The sequence below is a fragment of the Xenopus tropicalis genome, chromosome 4 (genome assembly GCF_000004195.4).
Source record: "Xenopus tropicalis strain Nigerian chromosome 4, UCB_Xtro_10.0, whole genome shotgun sequence".
NCBI classification, from domain to species: Eukaryota; Metazoa; Chordata; class Amphibia; order Anura; family Pipidae; genus Xenopus; species Xenopus tropicalis.
In genome coordinates this window covers 11,331,812-11,348,105 of record NC_030680.2, presented here as the reverse complement: position 1 = coordinate 11,348,105, position 16,294 = coordinate 11,331,812, and the positions used below count along the sequence as shown (strand labels likewise).

The 16,294-nt window shown below is 46.5% G+C and overlaps 1 protein-coding gene across 5 annotated transcripts in view; it reads right to left on the bottom strand.

The window, feature by feature from the left end:
- The window catches only part of pacsin3 (protein kinase C and casein kinase substrate in neurons 3), a 49,859-nt gene extending 34,197 nt beyond the window's left edge, over positions 1-15,662 (bottom strand). For 2 of the 5 annotated variants that reach the window (XM_031899715.1, XM_031899716.1), the window contains exons 1-2: positions 13,964-14,422; positions 10,075-10,174 (exon numbers count right to left, since the gene is read on the bottom strand). The gene's annotated coding sequence lies outside the window, so the exon portion shown is untranslated. 5 annotated transcript variants of the gene reach the window in all.
- Positions 15,663-16,294: the final 632 nt, after the last annotated feature.

The following is a 16,294-nucleotide window of genomic DNA, read 5'->3' as shown; positions in this document are numbered from 1 at the left end:
ACAAGGAGAAGGGGCTGTTTGCTTCTTTTATTCTCTATTGCAGTTCCTTGGCTCAACAGCTGTGCTTTTATCAGAATGGATACATGTGCTAATTACTGGGTGGTTTTTTTTCTTTTAAAATTACTCATTTTTCCCTACAGTTCTGTAAAAGGCTAAAACACTTTCGTTTTTTTTTTTTCAATTATGTGACAATAGCTTCCCTGTGCTTTATTTTCCCAGCTACTATGAAGATGTTATTCATAGCTTGAACATAAAGATAGCAGCATAGGTATTCCCTTATACTATCTCCAGTTCAGCAGGAACAGCCCCCTAAGTTTGCTCATAGCCTGTACAGAGAGATACCATAAAACTATGGCACATAGGGATTCCCCTGTACTAAGCACAATTCAGCAGGAACAGCCCCCTGAGTTTGCTCATAGCCTGTACAGAGAGATACCATAAAACTATGGCAGCATAGGGATTCCCCTGTACTAAGCACAATTCAGCAGGAACAGCCCCCTAAGTTTGCTCATAGCCTGTACAGAGAGATACCATAAAACTATGGCACATAGGGATTCCCCTGTACTAAGCACAATTCAGCAGGAACAGCCCCCTAAGTTTGCTCATAGCCTGTACAGAGAGATACCATAAAACTATGCCAACTTATATATTCCTCTGAAACGAATCCATACTTGCATATTCAAATCTGAACAGAATCCAAATTCCAAAAAAAATTCAGTTATCGGAATACTTAATATCACATTAAGGGTTTGGATTCAGTACAAGGTACTCAGGGCAAAATTACTAAATTCATCCCACCCCAAAATTTAGGAATAAGATGTATTTCAAAAACACACGCACATATAAACTAAAGAAGAACCCCCATTTTACAGTTTTTCAGGGGACCAGAAAAATGGTGTAAAATCCAGAAGTGGCCAACTCAGTACAGGTGTGGGACACATTAGCCAGAATGCTCAGGGCCTAGGGTTTTCTCGATAAGGGGTCTTTCCATAATTCAGATCTCCTACCTAAAGTCTGCTAAAAACAGTAATTAAACCCAATAGGACTGTTCTGCCCCCAATAAGGGGTAATTATATCTTAGTTGGGATCAAGTACAGGTACTGTTTTATTATTACAGAGAAAAGGGAATCATTTAACCATGAAATAAACCCAATAGGGCTGTTCTGTCCCCAATAAGGGGTAATTATATCTTAGTTGGGATCAAGTACAGGTACTGTTTTATTATTACAGAGAAAAGGGAATCATTTAACCATGAAATAAACCCAATAGGGCTGTTCTGTCCCCAATAAGGGGTAATTATATCTTAGTTGGGATCAAGTACAGGTACTGTTTTATTATTACAGAGAAAAGGGAATCATTTAACCATTAAATAAACCCAATAGGGCTGTTCTGCCCCCAATAAGGGGTAATTATATCTTAGTTGGGATCAAGTACAGGTACTGTTTTATTATTACAGAGAAAAGGGAATCATTTAACCATGAAATAAACCCAATAGGGCTGTTCTGCCCCAATAAGGGGTAATTATATCTTAGTTGGGATCAAGTACAGGTACTGTTTTATTATTATAGAGAAAAATGAAATCATTTTTAAAAATGTGAATTATTTGCTTATAATGGAGTCTATGGGAGATAGGCTTTCTGTAATTCGGAACTTTCTGGATAATGGGTTTCCGGATAAGGGGTCTGATACCATACCTGTACTATGAGACCCTGCACAATAGGGTTAAACCCTGTGCTCGTTAATTGGGCAATCGCCCCCAGGAACACACTGGTGGCCACCGGTTAATGCGACAGAACCATCTCAGCACCAAGTACCATAACTAAAGCCCCATAAGAGAATGTGGAATTTAAATTGACTTTCTCTTCCTTCTGACTCAAAGGTTAAGCAAATTATCAAAGGCCAAGAGAAGTCAACATTGCTGCTCAGAGCAGGAATTCAGGCTTGAAGTTGTTTGTAAGAGGCCCGGCACTCATACCTTAAGGTTAACTCTTAATTATTAGCCGAAACTGACGTGAACTGGGGGGGGGGGGGGGAAGGAGAGGGATAACTTGGAACCAATTAGGGGTAGTTATAATGACTGCTTGCTGCCAATGGTAATACATCCATAGCAACTGGTTCAAATCTTTATCGAGGTCCAATCCACAATGTACATAACAAGATCCACTCATTTGAAGCCCCCGCCAAAGGGCGTCAGGAGGTATACGTGAGCCAATCAGCTGCTTCTCAATCCGGAAGGTCTCAGTTGCCCTTTTTTGTTGGTTCATGTGTGGCCAGCTTACATCTTGAAACAGATATGAGTTCGCTATTGATATGGTGCAATTAGAAGTAAATTGCCCTTGATATGGTCATGGCCACCAATAGCCAACTTCTGGCCAACCATCATTAACATCCTGGCATATGACTTTGCCTTCCCCCATATAGTATCACCCAAAATTTGCCCCCTGGGCATCTTGGATATTATTCCAACCAATACCAATCACTGTTATATTACCCTAAGAAAGATATTGCTATGGGCTAGATGGGCACCACCCTACCCAGTGTCTCCCCTTGGCAAAAATTGGTTAATAAAGGCCAAAGCTGAATGAATCTGGCCCCAATGGATGGACTCGGGGTATTAGTAAAGGAATAGTACTCTTTTCTGTACCACTTTGTACTTACTATAGCCTGTACTGAACAAGTTATACCTCCTGCAATGCTTTTGATGTATAATCTGGAAACTTGTTTTTTTGTGTTTTGGTTTTGTATTACAAACAATAAAAACTGACCTTTAAAAAATAAAAAAAAATAAAAAAATCCTGTTAAACAATGGTGCATGAAGAAGGTTGCGTCAGGTAATGCTCATAATGATAACTGGAGCCTGGTTTCTTCCTTCTGACATGTTTGGGTAGAACGACTCCTATCAGCACTAGGATGAATGGGAACCTGTAGTTAATATATTACCTATCATGGGCCTTGGCTTAGTTTGATGGTCGCGGTTGGTACAACTTGCCGGACATATCTGGAAACTAGGTGAAGACCCTGAGATGTACAAAAGATCTGATTGCCTCCTCTGCTGTTGAAATGTTTAGGGTGAAGACACACGGAGCTACTAGTAGCAGCTACTTGTTGTGGCTACTAAAACAGACAATGCTGATCATTTACTGATAATTGTCTGTGTGTTTTAGCAGAGGCAATTCTCAGTATGGTCTATGGCAGGGGATTTTCTGGTGTTTAGTAGCCATGACAAGTAGCTGCTACTAAGTAGCTCCATTTGGTGGGTGCCTATTCAGCTGAGCATAATACTCCAAGCCTTTGTGCCACAACTATTTGTCTAGTTTGTCTCCTATGTTCCTTGATGTTGCCTTTGTTTCTCACAGTTACTACATTTCCATGTCACCTACTTCTACTGTATTTACTCCCTTACTGGGACCCCTGGTACTCCATCCCTGAGTCTCTACATAAAAAAGTCACCTGGTGCCAGTCAGTTGCCCAACTACTTATACTGTAAGGGTAAAGACACACTGGGCTACTAGTAGCAGCTACTTGTCACAGCTACTAAACTTCAAAAAATACCCTGCCATACACAATACTGAGTATTGCCTCTGCTAAAACACACAGAGACAATTATCAGTAAATCATCAGCATTGTCTATTTTTGTAGCCACAACAAGTAGCTGCTACTAATAGCTCCGTGTGTCTTCACCCTAAGGTCTACGGGGCAAGGAAACCTGTTCCCTTTCTTCTCTCTCTCTCTCTGACACTAGTTCCTATAGACCTTTAGGGTGAAGACACAAGGTGTATATGTGTAAACTGGATTAGATCACCGATTCTTCAGAAATGACACCGGTTTCCAATGACAAACAAACAGTTCCTGGTCGGGTGCATATCCACATTGTTGGGTTCTAAGGGAAATTCCATTGCAAGAGAACAAGGTTATGGCGGTTCTTAACCTACGGGTCAAAACCCAAAAGGGGGCCACTGTGCTCTGTAGGGGTGGGCCCCCCCGCTCTTTAGGGGTGGGTCCCTATGATCCATTTTGATAACGTGAAGCTTCTTCCAACAACAGAAACAAGGGGGATAACTAGTCAAACTAATTATGGGGTTGCAAAGCAGAACTTAATTTGTGCCCCTGATGAAAACGGTTAAAGGAGAACTAAAACCTCTAAAGATGAATATGGTTGGAAATGACATATTGCATATCCTGAACTTACTGCACCTTCCTAAAAGCTCAGCTTCTCTATTAAACTAATGACCCAGCTAAGACTCCAATTCCCACAATGCCTTGCACACAGGCCCATTCTACATTGGTCAATTAATCATAAAACCTACAAGTCAGGGTTGTAGAAGAGCTGACTCTTACTTCACTGATCAAATAGTACATGAGTCAGGACGAGCAGTGCAGGGACATACAGAGCTTTCCGTAGCAATTACACTTACAATTAACCCCAGGACCAGTCATATGTTTCTGTTACTGTGTAATGTTGCATAGAATTAAATTTCCCTTTATTGCGCACCAATAATCGCATTTCTGGCTGCAGTTCCCATTTCGATTGCATAGAAAATAAAAGGGAACTTTAATGTTAAAAATATACAAAACTGGCATTAAAATTCCGGAACAAAAAACAAACTGAGCCAAAACAAACTCCAGTAAACAACGGCTACTTGGCATCTGAGAATAGGGCAAAAGCTAGGCATTTACCCACACACACACACATATATATATATATATAATAGAGGCTTTTGCCACGTGCTCTTTGGTGTGCCTGGTCACCTTCTGGATAAAGATACGGGCTCCCTAATTCCCCATGTATTGGAAAATAAATGTCAACAAATGTCAACTGAAGTTTGATATATTATATATATATATATATATATATATATATATATATATAATACGCATATACACACAGTGCTTAGTAATGTCATCGGTTATAATTAGCACTCATTGATGTCATTTGTCACATGACTCATAGAAACTTGTGTATTTTTTAAAAAAAATGATGATATTATTCAGCTTGGAATTTTATACCCAGGCACAAAGCACTTGGATTTTAAACCAGTGCCATTATGTGCCATGGAATTACTCAGTGATAAAGGATTCTTACTGTTTACACCAGGTGGAATATTACTTATATATATATATATATATATTCTTTGTGAAATTGTGTTAGGGAAACATGTGCGTTCCTTATCATTTTTGTGTTTTGTTTTTTTTAATTTGAAATTTGTATTGGTTTAACAGATTACAAGCAGAGAAATCTTTAATCATATAAACTTTGGTGGCCGAGTTGTTTTGACAAAGTGTAGAAGACTGGCTTATACTTAATGAGAAATCTCTCTTGAAGATTTTCTCAGATATGGGAGTAGCCTCTTTACTTAGCGGCCAAGGCCACATAAAGCATTTACTATTCGCAGGGTTTTAATCAGTTTGGGAAAAAGGTTCCCAAAATGTGGTTGTGCCTTCCCTGAGGAGCCCTAAAGCAGTGGGTGGGGGGCATAAAGGGCAATTATAGTGAGATTTGTGGGAAATATTTGCTTCCCTGGGTTCCCCTGAGAATTATAGTTGGTTTACCCCAATGTTTCTATATATCTGTAACCTTGTTATGGGCTAAGGGGGCCCAGCCTGAAGGCCAGTTAGGGGGGGATTTGGGTAAGTACTTATTTGTGCCCTGGGTACCCCTGGAACTATAGCGGGGTGGCTGTTACCCCAATGTTTCTATATATCTGTAACCTTGTTATGGGCTAAGGGGGCCCAGCCTGAAGGCCAGTTAGGGGGAGATTTGGGGTGAGTGCTTATTTGTGCCCTGGGTACCCCTGGAACTATAGCGGGGTGACTGTTACCCCAATGTTTCTATATATCTGTAACCTTGTTATGGGCTAAAGGGGCCCAGCCTGCAGGCCAGTTAGGGGGGATTTGGGGTGAGTGCTTATTTGTGCCCTGGGTACCCCTGGAACTATAGCGGGGTGACTGTCACCCCAATGTTTCTATATATCTGTAACCCTGTTATGGGCTAAGGGGGCCCAGCCTGAAGGCCAGTTAGGGGGGGATTTGGGGTGAGTGCTTATTTGTGCCCTGGGTACCCCTGGAACTATAGCGGGGTGACTGTTACCCCAATGTTTCTATATATCTGTAACCTTGTTATGGGCTAAGGGGGCCCAGCCTGCAGGCCAGTTAGGGGGGATTTGGGGTGAGTGCTTATTTGTGCCCTGGGTACCCCTGGAACTATAGCAGGGTGACTGTTACCCCAATGTTTCTATATATCTGTAACCTTGTTATGGGCTAAGGGGGCCCAGCCTGAAGGCCAGTTAGGGGGGATTTGGGGTGAGTGCTTATTTGTGCCCTGGGTACCCCTGGAACTATAGCAGGGTGACTGTTACCCCAATGTTTCTATATAGCTTGTCATGAGTTATTAATTACATATCATTATAAACCTCTCCTATTCTGCCTTCCGAACTGCTTTGTGGTTGCTAGGGTAATCAAGGCTTAGCCACTAGATAACAGTCAATATTCCAACCTGGATATGCTACAGAACAATAAAAATGTAAATATTCTGAAACTGTTTATATTAGTGTCACATTGGACCCCTTATACCTCCTGGGGTGCTGGAAGTCACAGGATTTGCTGATCGCCTGCTGGGGGGGAGGGGGGGATATCGCTCCAACTTGCAGCACAGCAGTAAAGTGTGAGTGAAGTTTTTCAGAGCACAGGTCACATGGCTGTGGCACCCTGGGAAATGAAGAATATGGCTAGCCCCATGGGATACAATGCAGGATTCTGCTGGAGAAGCTCTATTAACTGATGCGATTTGAAAAAAACATATTCCTTCAAAGCAATAGAATCAAATAAACATGGAACTCCTTGAAATACAGGACGGGCCCAAAGTATAATAGAATCATGAACCCCCTACTGTAAAATATAAGGATATCAGAAGTCAGCAAGGAGTGAATAAAAGCCTTGTTACACAGCAGCCCAGACTGTGCAAAGGACTCACTCAAGCAAAATAGGAACAGGAAAACATTTCAAGACAGAAAATGCCTCTGGCAGGGGGCCAATGCCGGGGTACAGCTGGCATCAGAAGTGCCCCGACTGGTATACAGCACTGAGTCTGCCGCAACAGGCAGCGGCTTCTCACATCCCACAGGCAGCAAATACATTCCAGCCCCCCCCCCCTCCTTAACCAGCATTACCCGAGACTCTGGGATTTAAGATGTAAATTAAAGCAAAATACACAGCGCTTTCTTGAAATAGCTCATTGAAAGCCAAGAATGAGCCAAAACCACAAAGTTTCCAGTTGCTGAGATTTTTTTTTTCCCCCCTTCTTAAATATAAACACAGGACTCCAATATGGCCGCCCGCATGGATTTTCCAACCAAAATAAACAACTCAAATCCTATCACTGCAGGGTGCCTGACCCAGTCCAAAATAACACAGTGCCCTGCAGTGTACTCCGTACAATTACCCCCTCCGCTGAACAAGCAAGGGATTCATCATTACATGGAAATATATGCATTTAAGGAGTTTGAACTTTTTCAGCACTGTGGGGCTGGAAGGGTTAACCTGGCACTGATTTGCAGTTATTGTAAGGAGTCCTAAATGGGTTTGTTAAGCACTGTAACCCTGGGTGTACTTTCCTTTACAGGAGGTGGGTTTTAAAATTTAAATTGGGCTCAATGGCTTAATGTAAAGAAGTGCAGCTTTAACCACAATGCAATAAAGTGTTACTGTCTTACCCAACTGACCTATTATCCCACAGCCCCAGTCCCTTCCCAGCGGCTATTATCCCCCCACTGCTACTATAGGCACCATCTCTCCCTACTATACCTGCTATCCCACAGTCCCAGTCCCTTCCCAGAGGCTATTATCCCCCCACTGCTACTATAGGCACCATCTCTCCCTACTATACCTGCTATCCCACAGCCCCAGTCCCTTCCCAGAGGCTATTATCCCCCCACTGCTACTATAGGCACCATCTCTCCCTACTATACCTGCTATCCCACAGCCCCAGTCCCTTCCCAGAGGCTATTATCCCCCCACTGCTACTATAGGCACCATCTCTCCCTACTATACCTGCTATCCCACAGCCCCAGTCCCTTCCCAGAGGCTATTATCCCCCCACTGCTACTATAGGCACCATCTCTCCCTACTATACCTGCTATCCCACAGCCCCAGTCCCTTCCCAGAGGCTATTATCCCCCCACTGCTACTATAGGCACCATCACTCCCTACTATACCTGCTATCCCACAGCCCCAGTCCCTTCCCAGAGGCTATTATCCCACTGCTACTATAGGCACCATCTCTCCCTACTATACCTGCTATCCCACAGCCCCAGTCCCTTCCCAGAGGCTATTATCCCACTGCTACTATAGGCACCATCTCTCCCTACTATACCTGCTATCCCACAGCCCCAGTCCCTTCCCAGAGGCTATTATCCCCCCACTGCTACTATAGGCACCATCTCTCCCTACTATACCTGCTATCCCACAGCCCCAGTCCCTTCCCAGAGGCTATTATCCCCCCACTGCTACTATAGGCACCATCTCTCCCTACTATACCTGCTATCCCACAGCCCCAGTCCCTTCCCAGGGGCTATTATCCCCCCACTGCTACTATAGGCACCATATCTCCCTACTATACCTGCTATCCCACAGCCACAGTCCCTTCCCAGAGGCTATTATCCCCCCACTGCTACTATAGGCACCATCTCTCCCTACTATACCTGCTATCCCACAGCCACAGTCCCTTCCCAGAGGCTATTATCCCCCCACTGCTACTATAGGCACCATCTCTCCCTACTATACCTGCTATCCCACAGCCCCAGTCCCTTCCCAGAGGCTATTATCCCCCCACTGCTACTATAGGCACCATATCTCCCTACTATACCTGCTATCCCACAGCCCCAGTCCCTTCCCAGAGGCTATTATCCCCCCACTGCTACTATAGGCACCATCTCTCCCTACTATACCTGCTATCCCACAGCCACAGTCCCTTCCCAGAGGCTATTATCCCCCACTGCTACTATAGGCACTATCTCTCCCTACTATACCTGCTATCCCACAGCCCCAGTCCCTTCCCAGAGGCTATTATCCCCCCACTGCTACTATAGGCACCATCTCTCCCTACTATACCTGCTATCCCACAGCCCCTTCCCAGAGGCTATTATCCCCCCACTGCTACTATAGGCACCATCTCTCCCTACTATACCTGCTATCCCACAGCCCCAGTCCCTTCCCAGAGGCTATTATCCCCCCACTGCTACTATAGGCACCATCTCGCCCTACTATACCTGCTATCCCACAGCCCCAGTCCCTTCCCAGAGGCTATTATCCCCCCACTGCTACTATAGGCACCATCTCTCCCTACTATACCTGCTATCCCACAGCCCCAATCCCTTTCCAGAGGCTATTATCCCCCACTGCTACTATAGGCACCATCTCTCCCTACTATACCTGCTATCCCACAGCCCCAGTCCCTTCCCAGAGGCTATTATCCTCCCACTGCTACTATAGGCACCATATCTCCCTACTATACCTATCCCACAGCCCCAGTCCCTTCCCAGAGGCTATTATCCTCCCACTGCTACTATAGGCACCATCTCTCCCTACTATACCTGCTATCCCACAGCCCCAGTCCCTTCCCAGAGGCTATTATCCTCCCACTGCTACTATAGGCACCATCTCTCCCTACTATACCTGCTATCCCACAGCCCCAGTCCCTCCCCAGAGGCTATTATCCCCCCACTGCTACTATAGGCACCATCTCTCCCTACTATACCTGCTATCCCACAGCCCCAGTCCCTTCCCAGAGGCTATTATCACCCCTCTGCTACTACAGGCACAATTGTCCACTACTATACCTGCTACTATCCCTTCTTCCTGCTGTTTGCAATGCAACGCATCTAGAAGCAACAAGCAGGCAGTTGCCTAACACTGTCTCTCTCCTGTACAGACAGTCGTGCATCTCGCAGCCTGCAGTGCGTCTCTGCTTCCACGGGAGATTCTCATGCAAAACACACAGTTACTTTGGGAATGGCAGTACAATCACCCAGCCCTGTACTGTATAATTGCTGAATATAAACCGAGAAGGAAAGTTCTTACCTGAGCGAGGCAGAGAGACGAGGGAGAAAGACACCGGCGAGAGAGACGAGGGCACAGAGCTCCGTCCGCTTGGCAAACAGTCAGGTTGGAAAATTTCAATCTGCGTTTGGCACAGAAGAGAAACAGCGCGGTGTGAGGGAGCGAGTAGCCAGACAAGGGTTGAATTAATAGTCGCAATGCTAAAGTGATGCCAGAATACCCGCACACCTCACAGGGCACAGAGACCAACCCCCCCATGTACCAAACCATCTCAGTGCTGGGCAGACCTACCTTTGGGGGGGGTGGAAAACCATTGAAAGAAGATTTTAAAGGCAACATTAGCAACATTAATATTTATAAAATTAAATAAATTGGAGTAAATGTATATAATACTGTATATAGTGCCATTCCCTAGTGTGCAGCTGCCCCCATTAGTGGCCCCCGGGGTCTGTCATTTATATAAAGCAGGCTATAGTTGTACTACAATTCCCAACATCCACTGGCTTCAGTGTTGCTTCAGTTGAACAAAACCCATGTTAGACAGCCCTATAATTAAGCATTGCTGGGTTTTTTTCTTTAATTCCATTCGTGGGTAAAATAAATACATTTACAGCAGACTCACGTTGTATGCCAGGCTCCATAGACTAGACAGGTGGCAGTTATAATTGCCAGTTAGGCTAAAAAAATGCTGATTGATTGCCGACCCGGCGGCACAGATCAGGCTCTTTTTTCCAGCAGCTGGTTATGTTCATCACAAGGCAACATGGAACCCTGCCTGGTTCTGTTTGCTTATGGGCCACAAGGTAAGAAGAGCTTCTGTTTCTGTATGAAAGACGGGGATGGAAGGTACCATTACAGCACCGCTGGCACTAAATGGAGCCCACGATAATCGGTCAACATGGAAACTTGTTGTTTTTGTGGTTTTTTTACATTCCTGTTCTGTATTTATTCTACTTTCCCTTCATTCTAACTGCTGTGTGGTTGCTATTAGAATGGCTGACCCTAGCAACCATATCTTTTGAGGGAAGAACACAAATCAAAGCACGTACAAAATCAATAACTTAAATCCACAGGTCGTTACTATGTCTGGGGGGGGGGCAGTCGCTGGCTTTGGAGATTTGGGGAAAAGTTTTATTGGGCAATATTGCTTTAAGAATACAACCCTGATGTTGCTGGACTACAGCTCCCAGCATGCCTCACCCTTCATTATATGTTACATTATTCTGATATTTGTAGTCCAGCAACAACTAAGTAAACTTGAAATTTATAAATTTTGAATTATTAGCTTTCCAGCTTTCAAATGGGGGTCACCGACCCCAGCAGCCAAAAAACGAATGCTCTTTGAGGTTACAATTTCTTTTTTACCGTTACTTTTTATTACTTATCATTCTATTCAGACCCACTCCTATTCTTATTCCGCTTTCTCGTTCAAACCATTACCCGGTTGCTAGGGTTATTTGGACCCTAGCTACCATATAGCTGCTAAAATCCCAAACTGGAGAGTTGCTGAATATAAAGCTAAACAATTCAAAAACCACAAATAATAAAAAACGAAGACCAGTTGCAAATGGTTTCAGAATAGCACTCTCTACAACATACGAATAGTTAATTTAAAGGAAAACAACCCCCAAAATAGCGAATAAGGCACATTGGTTAGGCAAACAGGCTTCCAAAGGGCGGTGCATCAGGTGAATTCCTGCACAGTCAGAGCGACCCAGTCACGTGGGGCTGTTTTCGGATGCCAGCACGGGGTATATTGTGTGAGCACATAAACACCGAACAGGCCAGATAAAGTAAATGTGAATAGAAGGTCACGTGACTGTTAACCCATTCTGCGTCAGGGTAACCAATGCTATTCTGGAAAACTGGTTATCAATAGCCGGTACTTTCAAAAATAACTAGCTCCATTCAAAATTGGCGATGAAAGTTTATATCCTGAGCGCTATTGCATGGGGGCACCCAAACATGATGATCTTTCCCATTGCTTGCTAAGAAGCACAGCTGATGGGGTCAGTTTGTGACCCCCCCCAACTGTATCCCCAAAGACATCAAATGTAGCCCCATAATAAAGGGTCATTCAAAACTGCCGCCTGGTCGCTAAGGTAATTAAACCCTAGCAACCAGTCAGCTCCTGCAATTTCAAGCCTGAGAGTAACTGCAAATTGTCCTGAAATACACATGACAACATCATATTGCAAGTTAGGTTTAGGGCGACCTGCCCTTTTAATTAGCAGTGCGCATAATAATGTAAAGCCCCCAGCGGAAGATTGATGATTAATAATTAATAATAATATAGCTAATGTGGGGTTTAAACGCCTTTTTAACCCAGTATGTTCCATAAACTCTAAGAGATTCATCCAGAACTGAAAGCAGTGAGTGATATATTCCTATTGTAAGCCAGTGCCCAGTGTGTATTAGTTTTGCACTTTCACTCATTGCTGCTGCCACTCATCTAGTGATGCGTTGTACCCCAGCGCGGGGTCAGTGTCCCCCAAACCCCCGTATGGCCCTGTATAGATACTGTCACCTGTACCTGAACCCCAACTTTGTGCTGCACTTAGTTCCATTACCCCTGGCCCTGCAATGTATTCCCTTCTTTCCCTGCACCCTTTGCTCTCACCCCGCTCCCCACCTTCCCCTGCACCCTTAGCTCTCACCCCGCTCCCCACCTTCCCCTGCACCCTTAGCTCTCACCCCGCTCCCCACCTTCCCCTGCACTCTTAGCTCTCACCCCGCTCCCCACCTTCCCCTGCACTCTTAGCTCTCACCCCGCTCCCCACCTTCCCCTGCACTCTTAGCTCTCACCCTGCTCCCCACATTCCCCTGCACCCTTAGCTCTCACCCCGCTCCCCACCTTCCCCTGCACTCTTAGCTCTCACCCCGCTCCCCACCTTCCCCTGCACTCTTAGCTCTCACCCTGTTCCCCACATTCCCCTGCACCCTTAGCTCTCACCCCGCTCCCCACCTTCCCCTGCACCCTTAGCTCTCACCCTGCTCCCCACCTTCCCCTGCACTCTTAGCTCTCACCCCGCTCCCCACCTTCCCCTGCACTCTTAGCTCTCACCCCGCTCCCCACCTTCCCCTGCACTCTTAGCTCTCACCCCGCTCCCCACCTTCCCCTGCACCCTTAGCTCTCACCCCGCTCCCCACATTCCCCTGCACCCTTAGCTCTCACCCCGCTCCCCACATTCCCCTGCACCCTTAGTTCTCACCCTGCTCCCCACATTCCCCTGCACCCTTAGCTCTCACCCCGCTCCCCACCTTCCCCTGCACTCTTAGCTCTCACCCCGCTCCCCACCTTCCCCTGCACTCTTAGCTCTCACCCCGCTCCCCACCTTCCCCTGCACTCTTAGCTCTCACCCCGCTCCCCACCTTCCCCTGCACCCTTAGCTCTCACCCTGCTCCCCACATTCCCCTGCACCCTTAGCTCTCACCCTGCTCCCCACATTCCCCTGCACCCTTAGCTCTCACCCCGCTCCCCACATTCCCCTGCACCCTTAGCTCTCACCCTGCTCCCCACATTCCCCTGCACCCTTAGCTCTCACCCCGCTCCCCACATTCCCCTGCACCCTTAGCTCTCACCCTGCTCCCCACATTCCCCTGCACCCTTAGCTCTCACCCCGCTCCCCACATTCCCCTGCACCCTTAGCTCTCACCCTGCTCCCCACATTCCCCTGCACCCTTAGCTCTCACCCTGCTCCCCACATTCCCCTGCACCCTTAGCTCTCACCCCGCTCCCCACCTTCCCCTGCTCCCTTAGCCCCCGCTCACTCACCAGCACCCACCCTGCATGCACTTCCCCAGGTGCCAACTTGGTGTTTCCCCGCCCCCCCAGCACCTGTAAGAGCTCAGACCACCCAATGATCCCGCACCCAGACCTCCCCCACACCTGCCCCAGCCTGGCACCCACCTCCGCTTTCTCCTTGTGGCGGTGCCCCGGTGCCAGCCCGGCCAGTTAATGTCCCCGGTAGGAGTTTAATTCCCAGCTAGTCCCGGTGCTGCTGCAGTCCCCGCTGTGTCCCTTCTCCCCGCAGCCCCTTCCCTCCCCTGAGCTAAATCCGCCCGGGTACCCGCCCCTCTCCCCTACAATTAGCGCTCCCTCCGCCTCTCAGCGGGGCTGGAACTTTCCCTCTCGCTGTGATTTTCCCGCAGTCTCACTCCGCTCTTCCCTCCCAAAGTGCCGCCCCGCCGGGGGAAGCGCTGCTCTCTGCCAGCCTCCTGCCCAGGTACCGCTCCTGCATCCTTACAGGGGAGCTTCCCTGAGAGGGGCCAGACTAACCCGACACACACAGCGCTCCCAGCCTGACATTACACTGAGCAGCGTGTAACCTGCAGGCACCGCGCATCGCTACAGGACTTAGTGAGGCGACAGGAGAGGGGCGGGACCGTCTCTCTGTGAGGAAACCTGAAGCCCCGCCCACTAAGCCCAACGCGCTCAGCTGACTGACAGCTCGCCGCACCCTTTCACTGCCAGAGTAAACACTGAGCCCACCTTTTCACCATGTGAAGCACAAAAGGGACACCCTTTCAGCGCCAGAGTGTCTCAGTAGCCAGGACTTGCTTTTACTGCCACTCAATAACTGCCCCAATTAACAGCCAGTGGCACCTTTTCATTGCCAGATTAGCAAAGCTGTAGGCAAACATTCATTGCCAGGTAACCAGAAATGGAACACAACCTTGCATCACTCTTAAAGGGGTTGTTCCGCTTTGAGTTAACTTTTAGTACTATGTAGAGAGTAATATTCTGACACAATTTGCTATTGGCCTTCATTTTTTATTTGTTTTTTTTTTTTTTTTTTTAAATTTTCAGCAGCTAGTTGGTTGCTAGGATCCAAATTACCTTAGCAACCAGGGTGTGTTTTGGATGAAAGACCGATATATGAATAGGAGAGGGGCCTGAATAGAAAAATAAGTAATATACAGTAACAGTAACAATAAAACTGGAGCCTCACAGAGGAATAGTGGCTGCCGGGGTCACTGACCCCCATTTACATAGTAACATAGTAAGTTAGGTTGAAAAAAGACATACGTCCATCACGTTCAACCATTTGAAAGCAGCAGAGTCAGAAGAAGGCAATGAAAAACAAATGAAGACTAATTGAGACGTTGCTTAGAACTGGCCATTGTATAACACACTAACAGTTAACTTAAAGGTGAACTTCCCCTTTACAACAAAAAGCCTTTGACCCGTTTAACCCAAGTGTTACTGGAGTACAATTCACAGACTATAAAGCTGACTGGGGATGCCAAACATTATCATTAACAGTTTATATAAATTAGGGAAGGCCAGCCTGTGGGTGTTGCTGAACTATAAATCACAGACAACGCAGTTGTAGTTTAACAACATCTGTAGGTTGGACAACCAGACAGTCGTTAGAGAATTTGTAATGCCGTCGACTTCTTTCTACTTCCCCCTGTACAAATGCCCCCTCTGCCCAACCCCAGGGCAGGGGCAATGTTATTAGCAGCAGAACTTACCTCCCATTGGGTCCCCCTAGGAGAACACTAGCGCTCTATGTCTGTCCCATAGCACCGAGGCCCAGATCCACCTGTGTAACTCCTACAATGCTCACACTAACCAGATCCCGGGCAGTAGGCCGGGCTTAACTACTCCCATTAACTAATGATCCCTCTCCCTGCCGCTCAATAGACTCCCCGGCAGGCACAATAAACACACACAGGTATGCAGGGCCTGGCTATTAGCCCGATGTACTGCTGGGAGCATAGCTACAAGTAGGCCCTGTGGTTGCTGGGGGCCCCAGTGGGGCAGAATGATTTTTGCTCTGGGGCCACTTCACCCCTTTAATACGCGACACATATTGAATCTACATTCTCTATGGCTAATTCAATTTATATGTATGTTGCATGGCTACATAAAAATAAGTTCAGTCTGCAGAATGCATCTTAAGTTCTAAGTAGCTGTGCAACATGTACATTCAAAATGGCTGAGGCGGCAACCCTAGGGCCCAGTAACATCTAAATTACCCCACTGGGCTATAAGTTGGACAGGCCTGATTTATATAAAGAATAGGGCTCCAATACTGGGGACTGGTACCATAGCCCTTTAAGAATACATGTGAAAGAATTGGCAATAATTCCGATGCACGCTGCAGACTGCATAGGTTTCTGTGCAGCCATACAGAACAAATGAGGAGACATTAACATGAAGCTGTGAGTGCTTTTAGGCTCCCTATATACATGATTTTTCCCCACATATTCTATTTTTTTGTGTGCTTAGCAC